The 19,871-nt window shown below is 42.5% G+C and overlaps 1 pseudogene; it reads left to right on the forward strand.

Moving 5' to 3' along the window:
* The window catches only part of LOC149163093 (subtilisin-like protease SBT2.3 pseudogene), a 31,042-nt pseudogene extending 11,449 nt beyond the window's left edge, over window positions 1-19,593 (forward strand).
* Window positions 19,594-19,871: the final 278 nt, after the last annotated feature.

Raw genomic sequence — 19,871 nt, forward strand, 5'->3', positions numbered from 1 at the left:
CTCAATAGCTTTTATTAATGAAGAAATAAAGGTTCTGAGAGTATTACAACCATTGAAGGCTCCAACCTAGCAACACCTCCCAGCAGAAAGAATTGCTCTTCTTCACCTCTCTCAAACAATCACCCAATAGTTCTATAGTGAAACCAACAGCATATCATTACTTTGCACAAAATTCCAACCCCCTGAGCTCATAGGAGAGAGCTCAATATATAGATGAATTGAGAAAGGATGAGTCAGCTTGCAACTGATGTGTAGCTGCCTTGTGTCCTCTCTCTCTTCAGTTAATCTTTAGTTGATCTTCAGTTCTTGAGTCCACTTGGTGAACCTTGCTTCCACTTGGAGAAACAAAGCCTCTGACTCATCACAAGGCGAAATCCCTGATCCAAGTGTCATTTTTGGAAGATTCCAAAGCAATGACTCATTGTGCCACTTGTCCCATCTCGCTCAGCGCAGGTGGCCTTTGTCCCACTTGCTTTGCAACGCAGGTACACCATGGAGCAACTGAGTTTCAGCGCAGAAACCTAGTGGAGCACCTGCTTTGATTTCAGGATTGCTTGTTTTTTAGTGTTTTCAGGTGGAGAACTGATCTGAGAGCTGTTGGTTTGCTGACCTTGTTCCTCTAGGGGTAGGAACATCATGTTTAGGGAACTTTGGATCCCTTGGATTATTGACAATTCATGCTTGTTGCTGTAAGGCACAAAATTGTCTATAACAGATGCCCCCTAAAGTATGAGGTCGTTTATCGGGTGAAATGCTTTATTGAGAGGATCCGAAGTTCATTCAATCTGCTGAGAAGTGTCCTATAATAAGATACAATACGATACATTATTTTTCATACATTTTCATGATCTAGCTGAGGCGGGCATTCCCATGCTCAGCTTTATAAATACATTTTGGTACATAGAACAGACGATCGTCTGATTGTAGACTGATAATTCTCTGCTGAAATTATCATCCTTTGAGAAGGATGATCATCTGCTGCAATGATGTACATATCAAAAGTCTTTATATCCTGAATATATATCGCAGCCCGGATGGATGAAACTAGATCCGGGGTCTTCAATCTCTTCCGATCTTCACTCGATGTACAAGTCGATCCATGTGAGAATTTCTTGAAGTCGAACATGGAAAGACATCGCTTGATTACCGGCCAATGATGTAAACCGTTAACAAGCGCGAGAGGAATCACCGATAAGGATGATGACCCTCAAGGTACAGCAGTACAATTCACATGGTGGGAATAAAGGACTTGGCGTCGACCACCATGCAAAATCCTCTAGTCGAAGGTCATTGATGTATACCTGTCGCCGGAAGTGAGAAACTTGCCATTGAGGCATGCAAGCTTCAAAGTACTGAATGGGTTGTTCCTAGATCAACTCCTTGGATAATGAGCTAATGTCGACAAGGAGCGATCCGTCAAAGGAGGGCCTTAATGAATCCCACATCAGTGACACGGAACGGAGCTAGTGATTGTGATGAGGTGAAAACAAACTGTGATGTATGATTCAGGGTGGCGGTCATGAAGTGGATGAAGGATAATATATGGCAGTGGGTGGGACACGGTTGACTCTTTGCAGAACCACATCTCTTGAACATATAACGACACTGATGTGATGGATCGGTAGCATTACCCCAATTGTGGATGGTGTGGCGAGGACCATGGTTATGAGACCAGTGAATGAAACAACCCAACCCGATGTGATACGGAGGACAAAGTGTCATGTTCAAGAGCGACTTACTACCATTAATGCTGTGAGGTTCTCCCAATTTTTCCCCAGTCATTACTGACCAGTACCTCTTTATTTTTGTCAAGCTTGAGGAGGATAACATATGCTTGTTCTATAACTTGCCCTTCGGGCAAGCCCATCGCTATGTTTTAACGAGCCTAGCGATGGGGAAACTCGTTCTCGTCTAAAGACAAGTTTGTCACTATTTAATGAATTTAACGAGTCTAACGACAAGGATAACTCGGTCCTTTTCATTTTTAGAGAGTCTGAAAAGGTACATAAAGTCAACTCCAAAATTCCTTTTTCGTCATCTAATCCCTTAAGTCCGAAAAAGTATAAAACAATACAGAAGGGATGAATTTTCGATTGCTTTAACGAGCCGAACAAAACAAGCGCTCGATCTTTTTGTGCAATAATCCCTCAGGTCCAGAAAGATTAAAATCTAGAGGAAGGATAGCTCTTCCGGTCGCTTTAACGAGCTGGAAGGCCAAAACTCGGCAAACTTTTCATATTTTACGAGTCAGTGAAAAGAGCTCAAAGAAGACTCGTCTTTTGAGGAACGAGTGATAAACAGGGATAGCAGCAGATTCCAGGTACAGGTTGGAATATTCCAATCACGGCAGTGTCACAAGGATGGCTAAGTGAAATCACTCTTCGCAGCTGTTCCTCAAAATGCGTAAACAAACATATGGAGATGAACGATTGGCCAAATGAACGGATGGAGGTGAGACTGTAAGAACACGACCAAGGGCTTTAATATGGCTGTCAAAGGTTACATTCACCAAGGTTATTTACCGGTTCATTTTTTCTGGGTGAGCTTGAACTCTAGGGGAAGATTGCTCACAACTTATGTTTATTTTTTAACGAGCATGAACTATGCGCTAAAACTACTCGGATTTTGCGTTTATTTTTTAACGAGCATGAACTATGTGCTAAAACTGCTCGAATGATATGTTTGCATGCCCCCAGCATAATAACGCAAATCGAGGTGCATGCCCCCCAAGCTTCATTGCATTCAACTTTGTTGGTTGGAATGAAGGTTTACCATTGAGATCTGGAAAGGGGATCATTTCATTTTTTAATGAGGTTGACATAGTAAAAGAACTATCCTCATTACCCACTGTATTTACAATACTCGATAGAAAATCGAAAACTGAAGGATGATAAAGGTTATTTTGAGTATCTTCCCCACAACCCGGGAGAAGGGAACGATGGTGGGAATCATTCCATGGTGCCCCGTCAATTACCGTTGATTGGACTATTCCTTTGTCGGTTCCATGCACTCGCGACCAAGGACTTAAAGGGGTGCCATATTCTCTAGACCTATCTATCCAAATGCTTGATGAGCGTTGATTTGGGGTTGCCCCCCAGGCCAAGAAAATTGATTGCTACAATACTTCCATTGGGCTTGGGGACAAAAACTTTGCATGATCCATGCTGATATCATTTTCTGACATCTTTTGTGCGGAAGATATCATATTGCAGGTTCCTACTGTCGCCACTTCTCCCACAATGAACGTTGGCGGAAGGGTGAAAGTTCCATTAATGTAGGATCTTTTAGTAGGCCTACTCCGATATTTTGAAACGAATGGTCGCTTCCATGGATCAGAGGAACGCTTCCTGTAACTTGTGAACCATTAGGGAGGAAATTTTGTTGGTCAATGATCGTAATCCCTCCTTGAAAGGGGAATGCGATTTTCCTAAAATAGGTCGACACAACAGCTTCCATGGCATAAATCCATGGTCTTCCCAGTAGGATGTTATAGTCAAGATTGCCATCGATGACTTCAACATCTATTTCTACTGTTTTGCCCCCTAGTTCAACTTTCAAGTTACTAAGGATACCGTAAGGGGTATATGTCCTTCCGTCGAATGCTTTTAATGTTGTCGATGATCACGACAAGGTTGGAGATCCTAAAGTTTTCCAGCAACTCATCGACATAATACATGTCGATGCCCCCTCATCAATAATTGTTCGATGAACAGTTTTGTTGAGGGCTTTCACTTGGACGAGGAAAGCTAGTTGAGCTGGTAACTGAGGATCATATCCTTTGTGATCAAAGGATACAAGATTGGAATCTTTAGGATCCACCCCACCAATTGCTGATAACAATGCCTGCCTTTGGGATGGGCAATTTTGTAGTACTTCAAGAGTCGACATAGCAAACGGCGATTGCGCCAAATCTTCCACTATATTATAATGCTGTGCCGCTCTGGCACGAGGATTAAATGTCGACTTGTGTACTACTCCCTTTGGCGGTTTTATTGTTAATTCATGTGTGATGGGGGGTACAACTTCTGCCGAAGTTGTTGTCGAACTGCTAGGTTTATCTTTACCTTTATCATTCGACACCTGTGGATTCCTGTAATCTTTGTTCCTTGTCGAAATCAAAGCATCATTCTGTTGCTTCGATATTGATAACATAAGCACTTGCGACGGTGAAGCATTTCCACTACCAACCAGATTTTTTCCTCGATCGGGAAACGGATCAGTTAACACAGCTGGAGTTTGCGAACTCTTTAAGAATCTTTTTAGATCAGCTTTGTATGGACATTCTCTTGTCCAGTGATCCTCATCACATATCTGACACCCATAAGGTGGTTTCCTATCTCGAGGAGGGCTTGAAGAAGTTTTTCGAGGAGATGACTCTCCTTGTTTCTTCTTCTTCCCTTTGTTTTGATTTTTCTTGCTTCCTGGTTGATTGGTTTCTTTGCCCTTATCTGCTGATACGGCATTTACTTCCGAAGCAAGAATCTCTTCATGCGCATTTTGATTCGAATCCTTACGGGCCTTCTTTTGATGGGTCTTTTTCAGATTCGTGTTTGCCGTGCCAATCACGCCATCACCGGCATGAGAGTCACTGTTTGATTTAGGAGGAGGAGGGATTGAAAACTCTGGTCTAGGGGCGTCTGGTATTTTGTCATAGAGCGTGCCGGACTGAGTATATACTAAGTCCAAATATTGTGCACGAGCGATAACCTGCTCTTCTGTTACGACTCCTCCCTTCGCCACATCTTCCGTTATGGCCGGAAGTAACGACTTTATAAACCACTCAGCTAAAAGCTGATCAGGAACGTATGTTTTAACCATTCTTCGTCGACGTCGCCACTCATGTATATGATCTGATATATGAGTTGCGGTTGTCTGTTTGAAGTTAGTCAATATTTCTGTTCCCGTTTCATACCTTATTGGTAATTGAAAATGGGTTAAGAATGTCGTGGCAAGGGAGCTAAAATTGTCGAACGAAGCTCTTGGCAATTCTATATACCATTTTGCCGCTGGACCTGTCAATGTCCTCTGAAAGAGGCGAAGCCTTATCGAATCATCATTTAGAGTGTTCGACGAACACCACAGATGAAATGTCATCACATGATTCGACGGGTCTTCACCTGGATTTCCATTGAATTTAGGAATGTCGGATGGAAGTTTGTGTGGGATCACTGGCCACCATGGGGCGTAAGCAATTGGATCATTGGTTAACCGATGTAAATAAGGCAACTCTAAAGTCGCCACGAATGGTAACTGTTGATTCAAGTTAGGTGAAGCGTAACCAGGGTACGATGGAATCGCCTGAACAGTTGGTCTTTGCATACCAGCATAATGGAGTTGATGTTGGTATGATTGATACGGTTGATGGACTTGACCACTATAAAGTGGTTGATTTTGACCATTTTGGATATATGGTTGTCCAGTATTCGCAAAGATTTGCTGTTCAGAACCTTGGTACACTTGCTGGAATTGTGGCTGTTGGTATTGCACTATCCACGGTTGCGATACCATGGGTTGTTGTGCTACACTAACCATTGGACCAAGATGTGGGGTACTTGTACCCGATTGTACTTGTGTTGCCCCACCAGTAGGCGATTGTGGTTGGGTCGCAGGGTCAAGGGGCTGTTGCATGAGAACCTGAGAAATCTGAGGTTGACATACAACAGGCATCATTTGAACTTGCGACACGGTCACAATAGCCGGTGTAGTTGGGATGTTCGTCACAGGTACACACTGTTGCATAAAATATACAACTCTTGGTGGCTGGGATAGCATAGGTACCCAACTACTCGTTGCAATTCCACCATAACTTGAGTAAGGTTGAGAACTCCCGTATGGGTACCCTCCCAGAGGGGGTAATGAAAAGGCATACTGCCCCCCATACGGTGGTAATCCAGAACTCAAGGCAATTGATTGTCCTGGAGGACTGGATGGCCTAAATTGATTCCCAAAAGGGTCAATTTGATGAGTCTCACCATAAGAGTTACCAAACATTACTCCGGAACAGACAGGAACAGACCATACTGTCGATATAGTCCCTTGGTGGACTCCTTCTAGCGATTGAGAGCTAGTTGGGACAGATGGTATGCCGGCGAACATTGTTGGATTTGCAGCAGGTAATTCTGCTGTCGCCGTGTCATTTGACACAGTCCTAGATGTCGACGGTTGTTCAGACATTTTGAGTCTATCCAATTGATTGCCTAGTGATTCTACAGGAACTTCCACTGGTGATGGACAAACTTCTGTTGTAGCAGGAAATAGAGTGACCTCTACTCCAAAATGAATTGGAGTGGATACTTGCGGTTCCTCTATAATTTCCTCTATCGCAATCAGACCAGGTGGAAGAGGAAGACCGTCAGGTCCGTAAAAGATTTCCAGTGCCGAAGAAGGGGTTGTATCAACAGCGACAGATGTTTGAGGAACAAAACTCTCTGGACCAGTTACAGATGGAACTGGTTCAGTTATACAAGTATTTGCCCCCAGACTAGGATCAGTATTACTGTCCTTCTGTGGCGGTTGAACTTCTTCTATAGAGGCAGGATTTCCAGAAATGTTTGGAGTAACCAGAATCTCAGATGTTGTCGGAACACTTGTTCTAACTTTTAAAGGAGATTTTGAACTGGTTCGACGAGCTCGCTTTGTCCGGATTGTTTTCGATTCCGGAGACAAAGACGGTTGACTCGCAAGCCTCCGAGAACGACGGATATTCAATTGATTTTCTTCCACGATTGCGGATTACTCGATCAACTAAAATATAAAGGGGGAAAATTTGTGTTTCCGATTTGAATGAATTTTATTAGACGCTTTTAAACATAACTTTGCTTTTTCATGTTTTAAGAGTCGAGAAAAAGCTAAAGATGACTCTAGTCTCCTTCGATGTATTAACGAGCCCGAAGTGACAAACGCTCGGTTGGACCTTTTCAGTTATAGAGTTTGAAAAGGGCCAAAAGAAACTGCTCTGGAGATCTAGGCAGAGGGTGTGCCAAACCTTTCGCGAAACCACAGAATACGTTTTACGGTACGGGTGGTCGATCTTCGTGAATGCTGTGTTCACTGCATCGCGATCAGTAGGGCGGCCGACACGGCTTCCTAAGGATAAAGGATAAATGCCTATAGGGGTCTCCCAATATATACGCGACGGTACGTGGGAGCACAAGTCCGTATTAGTGCCACCGACTCTCAGGAGGAATCACCCACCTTCGTAGAGATCGACAGTCACTATGTTTAACGACGCCGGAACACGTCTCTACCTAGACCTCTATGTGTTTGCGTTATGTTTCAAATGCGTTGTTAGGTTCATTCAGTATATTTTAAGTTGATCTTTTTAAAGTTTGCCTTTCAAGGTTCACCACGAGATGTATATGAACAATTCCTAAATGCAGCCTAAGATGAGAAGCAAGCTTTTTCAAATCTTTTTGACTGATGAAAATCTTAACTACTGAGGGAGAAGAAAGGCAAATCTTTTCACACAGTTCATACAGCACAAACTAATGCACTTTCTCCTAAATCATCATGCAAACTTTTTCAAATGCAAAATGCACAATGCATGTATTTTCTTTTCCCTTTCTTAATGTGGATGGATTACAAAATGAAAGTGGTTATATAACTTTGATTTCGATTTAGAGCGAAAACAAACAAGTTTATCCAAAATCAAAAGACACCTTAAGATTCACTTGCTTAATCACTGGAAATACATGAAATCAAACCATACTAACGAAAGTAAAATGGCTAATCAGCTATGGACAGCAGACAAGCTAACTCTTTAGACCAGCAAAATGCCTAACACAGGTTCAGATCTAAGAGGCCAAAAGCAAGACTAGTTTACTTTTCGTTATGGGAAATTGTAAATGAGTAAGAAATACAAAGAACAAGTACAATTTCGTTATATAACAGAGGCGGAATGATGGCAAGTAATATTGGTTTCAGAACAGGTGCCAGACTGGTAACTGGCAGCCAAATCAATAGTGAAAACAGGCAAGAGAAAAGGAGGAAACCCCAACAGCACTAGGCAAAATTGGGCCAACGCAGGTGCTGCATAGCCAGTCTGGCTCTCAGCGCAGGTAGCCCCTTCGGGACCTGCGTTGCAAAGCAGGTAGCCTGTGTACTACCTGCTTTGGAAAACGAAAGTTGCGTTTTCACAGTTTCCGGGTCATAATTTTCTCAAAAATGCACAGTTTTTGCTCAAATCAGAAGCAATCAGTCAAGCACACTCAAAGGGATGATTAGGAAGGTAAAAAGCTATCACTAAGAGCTTACAAGGATCCTTGTAGATCAGATTTTCAAATCATGAACTTGCTCAGAAATGAGCTAGAGTAGCTGCCCTCTACTTCGCTTTTGATATAGTCAAAAGCTTTTCGATTTGGTACTCTTTTGTTCAGGAAATGAATAGCAAGATACTACAAACACAATCAAACGGATACGATCCCCAGTGGAGTCGCCAGTTTGTTGTAGGGAAAAGTATCCGACTCGGATGACCCTATCCCACTCTAAGGGTGACAGTTCCTTAGCAACAACTGTAAAACAAACTACTTAAGGTTTACTTCTTTATGAAAGCAAAAGAGAATGGAGAAATGCACTAACCGTTGCCTTGCGCTTAATGTCGAATCCAAACTCTTCTCTTTGGCCGCTTGCTCCTAGCTCCTTGTTCTTTTGCTCTCCCAGCTACAATGAGATCCTGCAAAATAACAAAGAAGGAAACTACAAGAGGCATGCAATCATAACTGGTTCATGGATTAATGTAAACCAAACATGCAATCATCACAATATATCATTGAAACAAGAGCACATAGAAGAACCTCAATAGCTTTTATTAATGAAGAAATAAAGGTTCTGAGAGTATTACAACCATTGAAGGCTCCAACCCAGCAACACCTCCCAGCAGAAAGAATTGCTCTTCTTCACCTCTCTCAAACAATCACCCAATAGTTCTATAGTGAAACCAACAGCATATCATTACTTTGCACAAAATTCCAGCCCCCTGAGCTCATAGGAGAGAGCTCAATATATAGATGAATTGAGAAAGGATAAGTCAGCTTGCAACTGATGTGTAGCTGCCTTGTGTCCTCTCTCTCTTCAGTTAATCTTTAGTTGATCTTCAGTTCTTGAGTCCACTTGGTGAACCTTGCTTCCACTTGGAGAAACAAAGCCTCTGACTCATCACAAGGCGAAATCCCTGATCCAAGTGTCATTTTTGGAAGATTCCAAAGCAATGACTCATTGTGCCACTTGTCCCATCTCGCTCAGCGCAGGTGGCCTTTGTCCCACTTGCTTTGCAACGCAGGTACACCATGGAGCAACTGAGTTTCAGCGCAGAAACCTAGTGGAGCACCTGCTTTGATTTCAGGATTGCTTGTTTTTGAGTGTTTTCAGGTGGAGAACTGATCTGAGAGCTGTTGGTTTGCTGACCTTGTTCCTCTAGGGGTAGGAACATCATGTTTAGGGAACTTTGGATCCCTTGGATTATTGACAATTCATGCTTGTTGCTGTAAGGCACAAAATTGTCTATAACATGGGTGCATGCATGATTGGGTTGCACAGAGAGGGTTGAATCAACCTTTCATTAGCAAGGCGTGGCTTTAGGCCTTGTTAACATGGCATATACCAATATGACATAATGTTGACCCTTGTGTCAAGGTGAGGTCACCACATAGGCACCATGTGGCATGGACATGAGTAAAGGGGAAAAATGTTGAGTGGCCATAACTTTTGATTCGAAAACTAGATTAAGGTAAATCTTATCATCATAAATACCTCGATGAGAAGAACACAATGTCATCATTTATTCTGGGTTTTTAGAAGTTTGAAAATGACATAAATTTTATAACCCCATTTACATAAATAAACTTTGGAGGTGAAGTCATCATAATAACTACCTCCTTCTACCTTTAGAATGGACTATGGGTGGTAGGGGGTTTCCTGAAATTCGAAGGTGAGTGATTACACAGAAGGGGGATCAGATCACCCAAGGGACTAGGAAGTAGAGAAGGAGATGCCATAAAATAATATTGGTTTTTAAAGGGTCATGAGCTTGGATTATTGGAATCAAAAGAACTTTGGGGCTGCTCTGGGAAGAAATGGGCCGAGAATTATTTGATGATGGCATAAGAGTGCAAGGGAAAGTTATAGAATATGAAATCGAGCAGTACTCTAGGAAAAGGAAAGAAATAAAGTTGAAATTAGGTGCAACAACAAAACCATAAAAACTACAAAGGAGCCACAAAATGTGGTTGATACAAGGAAACGTTTCATGTCTATTTAGTTGTTGCGAAAGCTACTATATATGTGAATTGTAATTTTAAATCAAGCTGTGATTATAAATCTCCAAATATTTATGTTGTGACTAAGCATGTTTTTGAAATATGTTTAGGATTAGAACACTGAGGACGATGTTTCTCCAAGGGGAAGTAGTTTATGACAACCCCTTTGGGAAATTTATCCCTTAATGGAGATTACTACATGCATTATTTAGCTCGAAAAGAGGATAGAAGAGCCATGCCTACCTTGGATAAATTCACAAGGCAAAGAGGAGAAAAGGGTAGGATGATGGACTGCATTGGAAGGAAGGGAACAACATGAAGTTAATAAAAAATAAGGTGGAAGGGGGAGATGGCACAAAAACATCCCCACCATCACTCAAAATGGCAGAACCATCATGGTAGAGATATAAAGACAGGCGAAAAGGAATGTATGCCACACAAGCCAAAAATGGTTGCAACAAAGAGAGTGGAGGGATTTACAAAAGGACACCAATCTTCACAAGGGGTCTAAGAGAAAGGATAATGAAAATATCCCTCGTGAAAACAAACAGAAGGAAAAAGAGGAGCAACGACACATGGATTGGGAGCAATGTAGAGGGAAGGAGCTCTAGCACAACAATAATGGATTGTTGAAGAAGAAAATATGAAATATTTTCATATGAGACGGAAGGATAGAAACACATGAGTGATATTAGGGTGCCTGAATTTGGGGTGGAGGCAGTGGGGTGTTAGATAACTTGATTGTTGGGTGGAGACAGGAGGATCTATAGATTGCGAGTAGTATTGAAGTTGTTAAAAGTTCCCTTCCTCAAGCATTGAAACCTAGCTTGGAGGTGATATGATCTGGATTTAAACAGGAACACAACAAATTACAGAGATAACCATAAACATAGAGATGTAGCAGAAATAATACTTCATTTCATTAATGTAAAATACTAAAATATGCTTACAAATAGAAATGGAAATAAACTAGCTAGGGCGATGGTAGCTTATCTCTGAGAAGAGATGTGGTAGCTACATGCCTTCAAACTACCTTACAATGAAGCTCAAGGGCCTTTTTATTATTGAACAATAAGATCAAACCCTAAACAGCCAAAACCCTAACTCGAGGAGATGTAACACCAAGAGTTTATGGGCCCCTTTGGGGTGAGTTGGATAGCCAACTTCCCAGGGTTGTGACTTGGTCATATTATCTCCGTTTGACGCACATGATAACCCATTGGAAAGATCTCTCCAAGGACTACAATAGAAAAGATGATTTAAGACAAAAAATCGCTGGTGGTAGATCTCCAAAAAAACGTCGTTTAGGGCTTCAAAACAGCTTCGGAAGTTTAGGACCCGAAAAACTGCTAAAAATAGTAAACTATGCTACAATTAAGGAAACTAAAAAGCTAAAAGAAGCAATGGTGGGGGTCCAAGTGGAATTGGCAGGTGGCCACCAATATCCACCTGGATCATTCCTCCCCCCTTAGGAAGCAATGGTCCCCATTGCATTGAGTTCCTCCATGAGATGAGGAAACTTCTACTGAACTTGGTCCCTAGTGAGCCACTTGCCTTGGTGAAGGAGTTGGCCTGCTTTGACAACTCGATATAGTTGGATATTCTACTAGAAAGTGTGCTTGATCTGTGTGTCCATAATCTGATCAGTTGTAGCTTGTTCCCTGTAATCTGGATTTAACTCTGTGGGTGTGAGTTGTTATGTAATGTCGGATGTGTCTAGTAATGGTGGAAAGCATGGTCGAAGGCAGTCCACATTGAACATTGGGTGCAGGCCAAGGAATGGGGGAATGCTGAGCTCAAATGCATTGTCTCCCACAGCCTTGGTAATGGTGTAAGGACCATACTAGAGTGGTCTGAGTTTCTAATAGGCTCCGATAAGGCGTTCCTTTTGCAAATGCAACCAAACTTTGTCGCCCACTTGAAACTTGTGTGGCACCCGATGTTGATCATGTCACTTCTTGTACTTGGCATTTGATTTCTCTAGAATTTCATGGACCTACTCGTGAATATGTTGGATGTGCTCAATGAAGCTGTTTGCCTTATCTATTTCAGACTGAACATGAGCCGAATCTATGTGAGTAGCTGCAAATGGCATGTCCACATCAATGGGACATTGTGGCTAGAATCCCAAGCCCACCTGAAAAGGGTTGTGGCCAGTCGAGCTGTGGAGAGCTCGGTTGTAGAAGTGCTGCACATAGGGAAGGCTCTCGTCCCATGGGCGTGGATGATTTGATTTGTACATGCACAAAATGTGTACGATCATCCTGTTGACAACCTCTGTCTGGCCATCTGTTTGAGGATGGAAGGTTGTGGACTTAATGAGTTTGGTGTCCAGCATCGACCAAAGATTGGACCAAAATGTACTGAGGAACTTGCTGTCCCAATTTGAGATGATAGACTGCGGGATCCCAAAGTGTACCCACACTCATTCAAAGAAGAGTTTAGCAGTGGCTTCTGCTGTGATATTCTTCTTGCAGGCCGCCATAATGGCCATCTTTGAGAACCTGTCGACGACCACAAAAACACAGTCGTTTCCATGCTTAGTGGAAGGAAGGCCTGACATGTAATCCATGGAGATGGATTCCCAAGGTCGACTAGGGGTAGGCAGCAGGGTATAGAGGCCTTGCTTCTTGATGGTCGGTTTGGTAATGGCGTAGGCAGTGCATGATTTGATGTACTTCCCGACATCCTGTCGAAGATTTGGCCAATAGAAATACTTCTGCAGTACTACCACCATTTTCTCGACCCCAAAATGCCCAGTAGCCTGAATGTAGTGTGCTTCCCAAATCATCTTGGCACGCTCGATTGAAGGAACACAAAGGTGACCTAGGTGGCATAACAGGGCATCCTGGAGGTGAAAAGCTGGAACATGCTGACCCTCCAAGAGTGTCTGGTATATGTGGCCGAATTCTAGGTCGCTTTTGTACAGAAGTGGCCAATCAAAAGTCTCATGCCCATAAGAGTTGAGCACAGTGGTTAACGCCATGATTGGTGGTCAACTGAGGCAATCTACAACATTATTGGTGTTTCCCTTCTTATACTTGATATTCAAATGGAACTGTTGTAGGTGTGTGGACCACTTCTGATGGCGATCATTCTGCAATTTACCTTGGGTCTCTATGAATTGCAGCGGTCGGTGGTCTGTGTGGATGATTGTTTCCTTCCCCAAAATGTAATGCTTCCATTGTCGGCAAGCCTGCACAATGGAATACATCTCTTTGTTATAAGTGGGATACTTCTGAATTGTGCCTGAAAGTGTCTCATTGTGATATGATATTGGATGCTCATGTTGAGTAAGGACTGCCACAATAGCATAGTCAGAGGCATCTGTCTCAACCTCAAATGGTTGTTGGAAGTCTGGTAATGCAAGCAATGGTGTCGAGCAGAGGTGATCTTTCAACTCTGTGAATGCCTTCTGTTGAGATTTAGACCAAAATAATTTTTCTTTCGCTCCTCCCTTGGTGACTTGACTCAAGGGCCAAGTGATATGAGAAGTTGGCAAGACCTAGAAAGCTACGGAGCTCTGTCAGAGTGGTTGGAGATGGCCAATCCCAAATGACTTGGATCTTGGCTAGATCAACATGCACCCCCTGTTCATCAATAATGTATCCCAGATACTAAACCTGGGTCATGCCAAAAGTGAATTTCTCCAAATTGGCACATAACTTGTGTCATCGTAGTGTTTGGAGAACTTGTCGGATGTGGTGGAGGTGCTCTTCCCAACTCTGGATGAATATTAGGATGTCATCCAGGTATACCACTACAAATGAGTTGGTGAATGGCTACAAGATGTCATCTATTAGCCTCATGAAGGTTGCAGGAGCATTCATCATTCGAAAAGCATAACCAACCATTCGAAAAGGACCTCCTTGGCTTTGAAGGAAGTCTTCCACACATCGGAGGGTTCGATTGGTACCTGGTGATATCCTAACTTCAAATCGATCTTGCTAAAATATTTTCCCCCATTCAGTTGGTCTAGGAGGTCATCAATCCATGGGATCGGGTACCTATTATGGACAGTGATCTTATTCAGTGCCCGATAGTCAATACAGAGTCTCCAAGTCCCATCCTTATTCTTTACCAACACGATCGGGCTTCCACAGGGCGATGAACTCGGATGGATGTGACCTTTCTGCAGAAGCTCCTAAATATACCTCTTGATTTCATCAATCTCTAGAATGAAGCGCTGATAGATTGGTTCATTGGGTAGCAATGCACCTGGGGTCAGATCGATGGAGTGCTTGATCTGACAGTGCAAAGGAACCCCTACGGGGGAGGTGAAGATGTCCTCGTACTTCTCCATGACCTTGTCCATCTGTAGTTGTCATGCATAGGGGCCTTGTTTGGAGGTCGTGGCTACCGTATTCTTCTTTCCTTGAGGGCATATCATTAGGAAAACAAATTTCATGGTTTTGGAAATGAGCTTACTACATCGTTTTGTATTAACCAAAGAGATGGCGGTAGGCGGTGCTACCTCCGGTATTCTGTACAACTTATTTCCTAAAGTAACAATAATAGCATGAGGCCTTGATTCATACACAACATGTTGCTTCCACAAGTATGGTTTTCCTAATAATACATCACAAACTTCAAGGGGAGAAATGTCACACAATACCTCATTTGTGATGGGCTTGATGTTGTATGGAAGGTGACACTACTGGCTCATGCGAAGATCCTATCCTTGGTGAAGCCCCCCGATGGTGTACGGTTATGGATGTGATGTGGTCAGTAAGCCTAGCCACTTCACGACCTCTGCCGAAATGAGGTTCTTTTGCCTTCCGCTATCTATAATGAATTGTAGCGGGGAGCCCTTTACCGACATCTGGGAGTGGAAGACATGCTCCTCCTCCTCTGGATCTTCGGGTTCCTCCTTCTGGATCTTCATGGTGGAAACGGTGGCGTTGGGCTCCGCATCAATAATCTGCTTCCCTTTGTCATTCCCCTTGTCAGGTTCTAACTAAGAGTCAGAACATGCATCTGCTTCTGAACCTTTAGCTTGGCCACCAGTGACTACTTGGCTTGACACTCACTTGTGTTGTGAGTGGAGCTCTTATAGAACTCACACCACTTTCCCGTGTTCTTTTTCGGTTTTTCAGTGCTATTCTTTACTTGCAACTTCGGCAGGTTTTCTTGGGCCACCCCACCTTGGCTTTGTCCTTTGTTTTGTGGTTTTGGGGCACCTTTCCCTTGCTTCGGATTCACAGATCCAAAGTCTCGCTTCTTCTGTTTAAACTTTTGCTTGACCTTGATGACATATCGGTATGTTGTGCCGAGTGAGGAGATGTTCAGGAATTCTATTTCTTCCTATATGTACTTGTGCAGGTAGCCATGGTATTTGAGTACCAAATGTTGCTCTGAATCCTTGAGACTCAACTTTGTGCGAAGGGTATGGAAAATATTGGTAAACTCCGGCATGTCTTGGTCCCTTCCTTGCCGTAGCGTGGTCCACTTTACGTATTGATCCTCATAGCTTTCGGAAGGGTAGTACTACTCCTTGATGGCATCCCAGAATGAATTCCAAGTGGGTGCGGCTGACAATAGTAAGCCTGTACTTTCATCCTTTTTCTTGCAGTAGGTTTCCCATCAGTCCTTGACATGGGGGGATGTTTTCAGAAGAGCGAAAATAATCTTTTCCTGACTGGAAAAATCATGAAAAGAAAAATAACCCTCTAGCGGATTTAACCATTTATCAACGACATCTGCATCTATCTGACCATCGAATATGGGGATTTCAAAATTCACTTGTACCTTAAACGATGTGTCATTTCCAGAGTAGTTGTTGGAAGCTGATGCGTTGCCCCTGGTAGCCGCTGAAGGATCTAGGCAAAGTTTTCCATCATCACGTTCCTTTGTCGCTTGAGGGATTCTTCGAGCTCATATTTCTTATCATCTTCCATGGGAGGCCGTCGAGATTTGCAAGGCTGGTCTTGCAAAGGTTCGACTAGTTCAAGCCCTAACTCCTTATATCCCAACCTCGTTGGGGACATGCAAATAAAAATAGAGAAAAAAATTAAATCACTTTGATACAACGGATATGGATTTAAACAAGAACGCAACAAATTACAGAGATAACCATAAACACAGAGATGAAACAGAAATAATACTTCATTTCATTAACGTAAAATACTAAAATATGCTTACAAATAGAAATGGAAATAAACTAGCTAGGGTGATGGTAGATTATCTCTGAGAAGAGATGTGGTGGCTACATGCCTCTAAACTACCTTACAATGAGGCTCAAGGGCCTTTTTATTATTGAACAATAAGATCAAACCCTAAACAACCAAAACCATAACCGGAGGAGATGTAACACCAATAGTTTATGGGCCCAGTTGGGGTGAGTTGGATAGCCAACTTCCCGGGGCCGTGGCTTGATCATATTATCTCTGTTTGACGCGCATGATAACCCGTTGGAAAGATCTCTCCGAGGACTACAACGGAAAAGACAATTTTAGATAGAAAATCGCTGGCGGTAGATTTTTGGAATTATGATACAGGTGTTGTCCTTGATGGCAACTCACTCAGATGACAGTTCATAATACAGTAGCAAAGGATTACAGATCAGACTCCAAAGATTGAAGAGAGAGAGGTATACATAGGTTCATTTTGTCCAAGGAACGTATAAATGTGGGTTAATAGAACAAAAGGAGCATATAACATATACACACACTTTCACAGGAGGAAAAGCATGTACATGTTGGGAAACCAAGTTTTTGGTCCGAGGTATTTGGTCCAAGGTATTTTGATCCAAGGTATTGGTCCAAGGTATTTGATCCGAGGTATTTGGTCCAAGGTATTGACCCTAGGTATTTGGTCCAAGGTGTTAGACTCAGTCTTGTCAGTCCTCTGTCAGAATCAAATTCACCAAGGTTCATTTCTCATCATTTGCAGTCGTCAAATGCCATTTTGGTCAAAAAGAGTCATTTTAATTCTTGAGTCCAGGGTTTTGTCTCCAAAAATGGGAAATAATCCCGCAGGCCATGAGGATGGTTTTCGAAGAGGTTCTTAGTTCAAAAGTTCATCATCAAACACATTTGAGGACATTTCTTGTTCAAAACTCTGTTTTGAATAAGAAATTGTCGAATTCATTTTTTGTAATAATCATGTATTTTTTCCACCATGGAGTTTTCAAAGTAGGCTCTGGTTTTCCTTTGCCAAACATCAACGCCAATATCCCTGTAAAAAAATAACCAAGTTCATCAGCTCAAAGCTTAGAAAATCAGTATGGAAAGCAAGCAGAACAGAGTGGGTATTAAAAATGAAAATGCCACATTTGACACATTACAAAGACAGAAGCGAGAATTAAAATCCTTTTGATACATGAGATATTTCCCATAGTTATCAAATCCATTTGAATTGCAAGAAATTGTCAAAACCCAAGAGGAAAGCCGTGAAGGGGAAAAAAGCAAAGTTTTAGAGGTCAATTGTGTTGAAACCGAGCTGCGCGGCGCATAGGAAGAAGGCGCGGTGCACATGGGCCGCGCGGCGCATGGGGCGCTCCTCCGCAGTGTAAAATTAACACTGGCGCAGCGCACTGGGAGTGCGTGCGGCGCACAGAGCCCTAAGGCCGAAATTCATCATCGATTCATCAAAAACTCAATTTGTTTCAGCTCAATTCTTCTCCAAATAAGTCGATAGGGCCTGTTCAGTGATTTTATTCATGTATGATGTGTTTAGAAGCGAAAACATTGGAGTTTAAATGGTGAAAGGACCGAAAGCCAAAATTAGAATGCAGATATTGTGGCAGCTATAGATCAGTAGACGTCTTCTTGACAGACAACAGTATGAATTGGCGAGTTTTTTGCACATGTTTATTCCAGGCAGCTCAAGATGGGGTTGATATACTGTCTCTGTCAATCATACCTAACAGGCCACCTTCTGGGATTGCGACTTTCTTTAACCCAATAGACATGGCTTTGTTGTCTGCTGTGAAAGTTGGAATATTTGTCGTTCAAGCTGCAGGAAACGCTGGACCTTCTCCAAAGAGTATTTGGTCCTTCAGCCCACGGATATTCACAAAGCTACTGCCGATGATCATAGTTATAATAATTCTATATTTCTTGGCAACAATCTCACAATCTCAGGAGTTGGACTTGCTCCTGGAACAGATGATGATGATATGTACAGTCTAGTTGCTGCAACTCATGCCCAGAAGAATGGAACTGATGATATGTATGCGAATGAATGCCAAGATCCCAGTGAGCTGGAGTAGCATCTAATTGAAGGAAACATCTTGATCTGTAGCTACACAATAAGGTTTTTCCTTGGTCTGTCTTATGTGAGACAAGCAGTTATGACTGCTAACAATTTGAGTGCAGTGGGCATCATCTTCTACACAAACCCTTTTGTGGTTGGGTTTCCGTTCAATCCAGTCCCTTTGACGATGTCGGGATTGATCATTTCCTCTTCAGATGATTCTAAGACTTTTCTGAAATACTATAGTGACTCCATAACTAGAGATGAATCTAACAACATTGTTAAGTTTGGAGGAGTTTCCAGAGTCCTTGGAGGATTGAAAGCAGATTACAGCGAGAAAGCACCCAAAGTCGTGTATTATTCTTCAAGGGGGCCCAATCCGTAGGACAATCTTTTAGATGCAGCAGATATACTGAAACCAAATATAATAGCTCCTGGTAATCTCATCTGGGCTGCTTGAAACTCTGTTGGCACAGATTCAGCTGAATTTGAAGGCGAGAATTTTGCAATGTTATCGGGAACAAGCATGGCAGCACCTCATATAGCGGGAGTGGCAGCTCTAGTGAAATAAAAATACCCCAAATTTAACCCAACAGCCATTGCTTCTGTACTATCCACCACTGCATCACTCAATGACAATCAAGGGTTACCAATTATGGCACAGCATTCCTACAACAATCCAGATGTCGATGCAATTCCAGCCACACCTTTTGACATGGGAAGTGGATTTGTGAATCCAACTGCTGCCTTGGATCTCGGACTCATCTTCGATGCAGGTTATGAAAATTATATTGCATTCCTATGTACCATAAATGGATCTGCACCTCTTGTTCTCAATTACACCGGTGCTGTATGTAGTTCAAACGTTGGAATTAGTTCTGACCTCAACGTTCCTTCAATCACAGTAGCTAGTTTGATCAATTCTCGTACCATTGAGAGGAGCTTTCTGAATATAGCAGTAAATGAGAGTTACAAGGCTCTTTGGAGTGCACCATTTGGTGTTTCTATTTCTGTTGCACCCACATCATTTACAGTTTCACATTGGGAGACCCAGAAGCTTACAGTATTCCTCAATGCCACCGGTAATAGTACTGCACCTAGCTTTGGAAGAATCCTTCTGCTTGGAAGTCATGGAATGCCTTGAAACGGTTAGTCTGACTAAATGCGTGGTACCCAAATGGATATTTGGACTTCAGAACCTCATGGACCTGGAGTTACAATACGATGACTCCATGGCCAATGTTTATAAAGGACTGCAAAAAATTTCCTAATTTGAGAAGACTACAGCTGTCGCACAATGACAGATGTGTTGAATTTCCAGAGGAATTTGGAGAAGCTACAACATTTCCACAGCAGAAAGAATGGAAATAATATAGAGCATATAGCGGCTATGAAATGCTCTTAGGACACGTTGGGAGATAT

The sequence above is a fragment of the Pinus tabuliformis genome, chromosome 5_2 (genome assembly GCF_031772625.1).
Source record: "Pinus tabuliformis cultivar Carrire ecotype Pingquan chromosome 5_2, CPIR1, whole genome shotgun sequence".
Lineage (NCBI taxonomy): Eukaryota > Viridiplantae > Streptophyta > Pinopsida > Pinales > Pinaceae > Pinus > Pinus tabuliformis.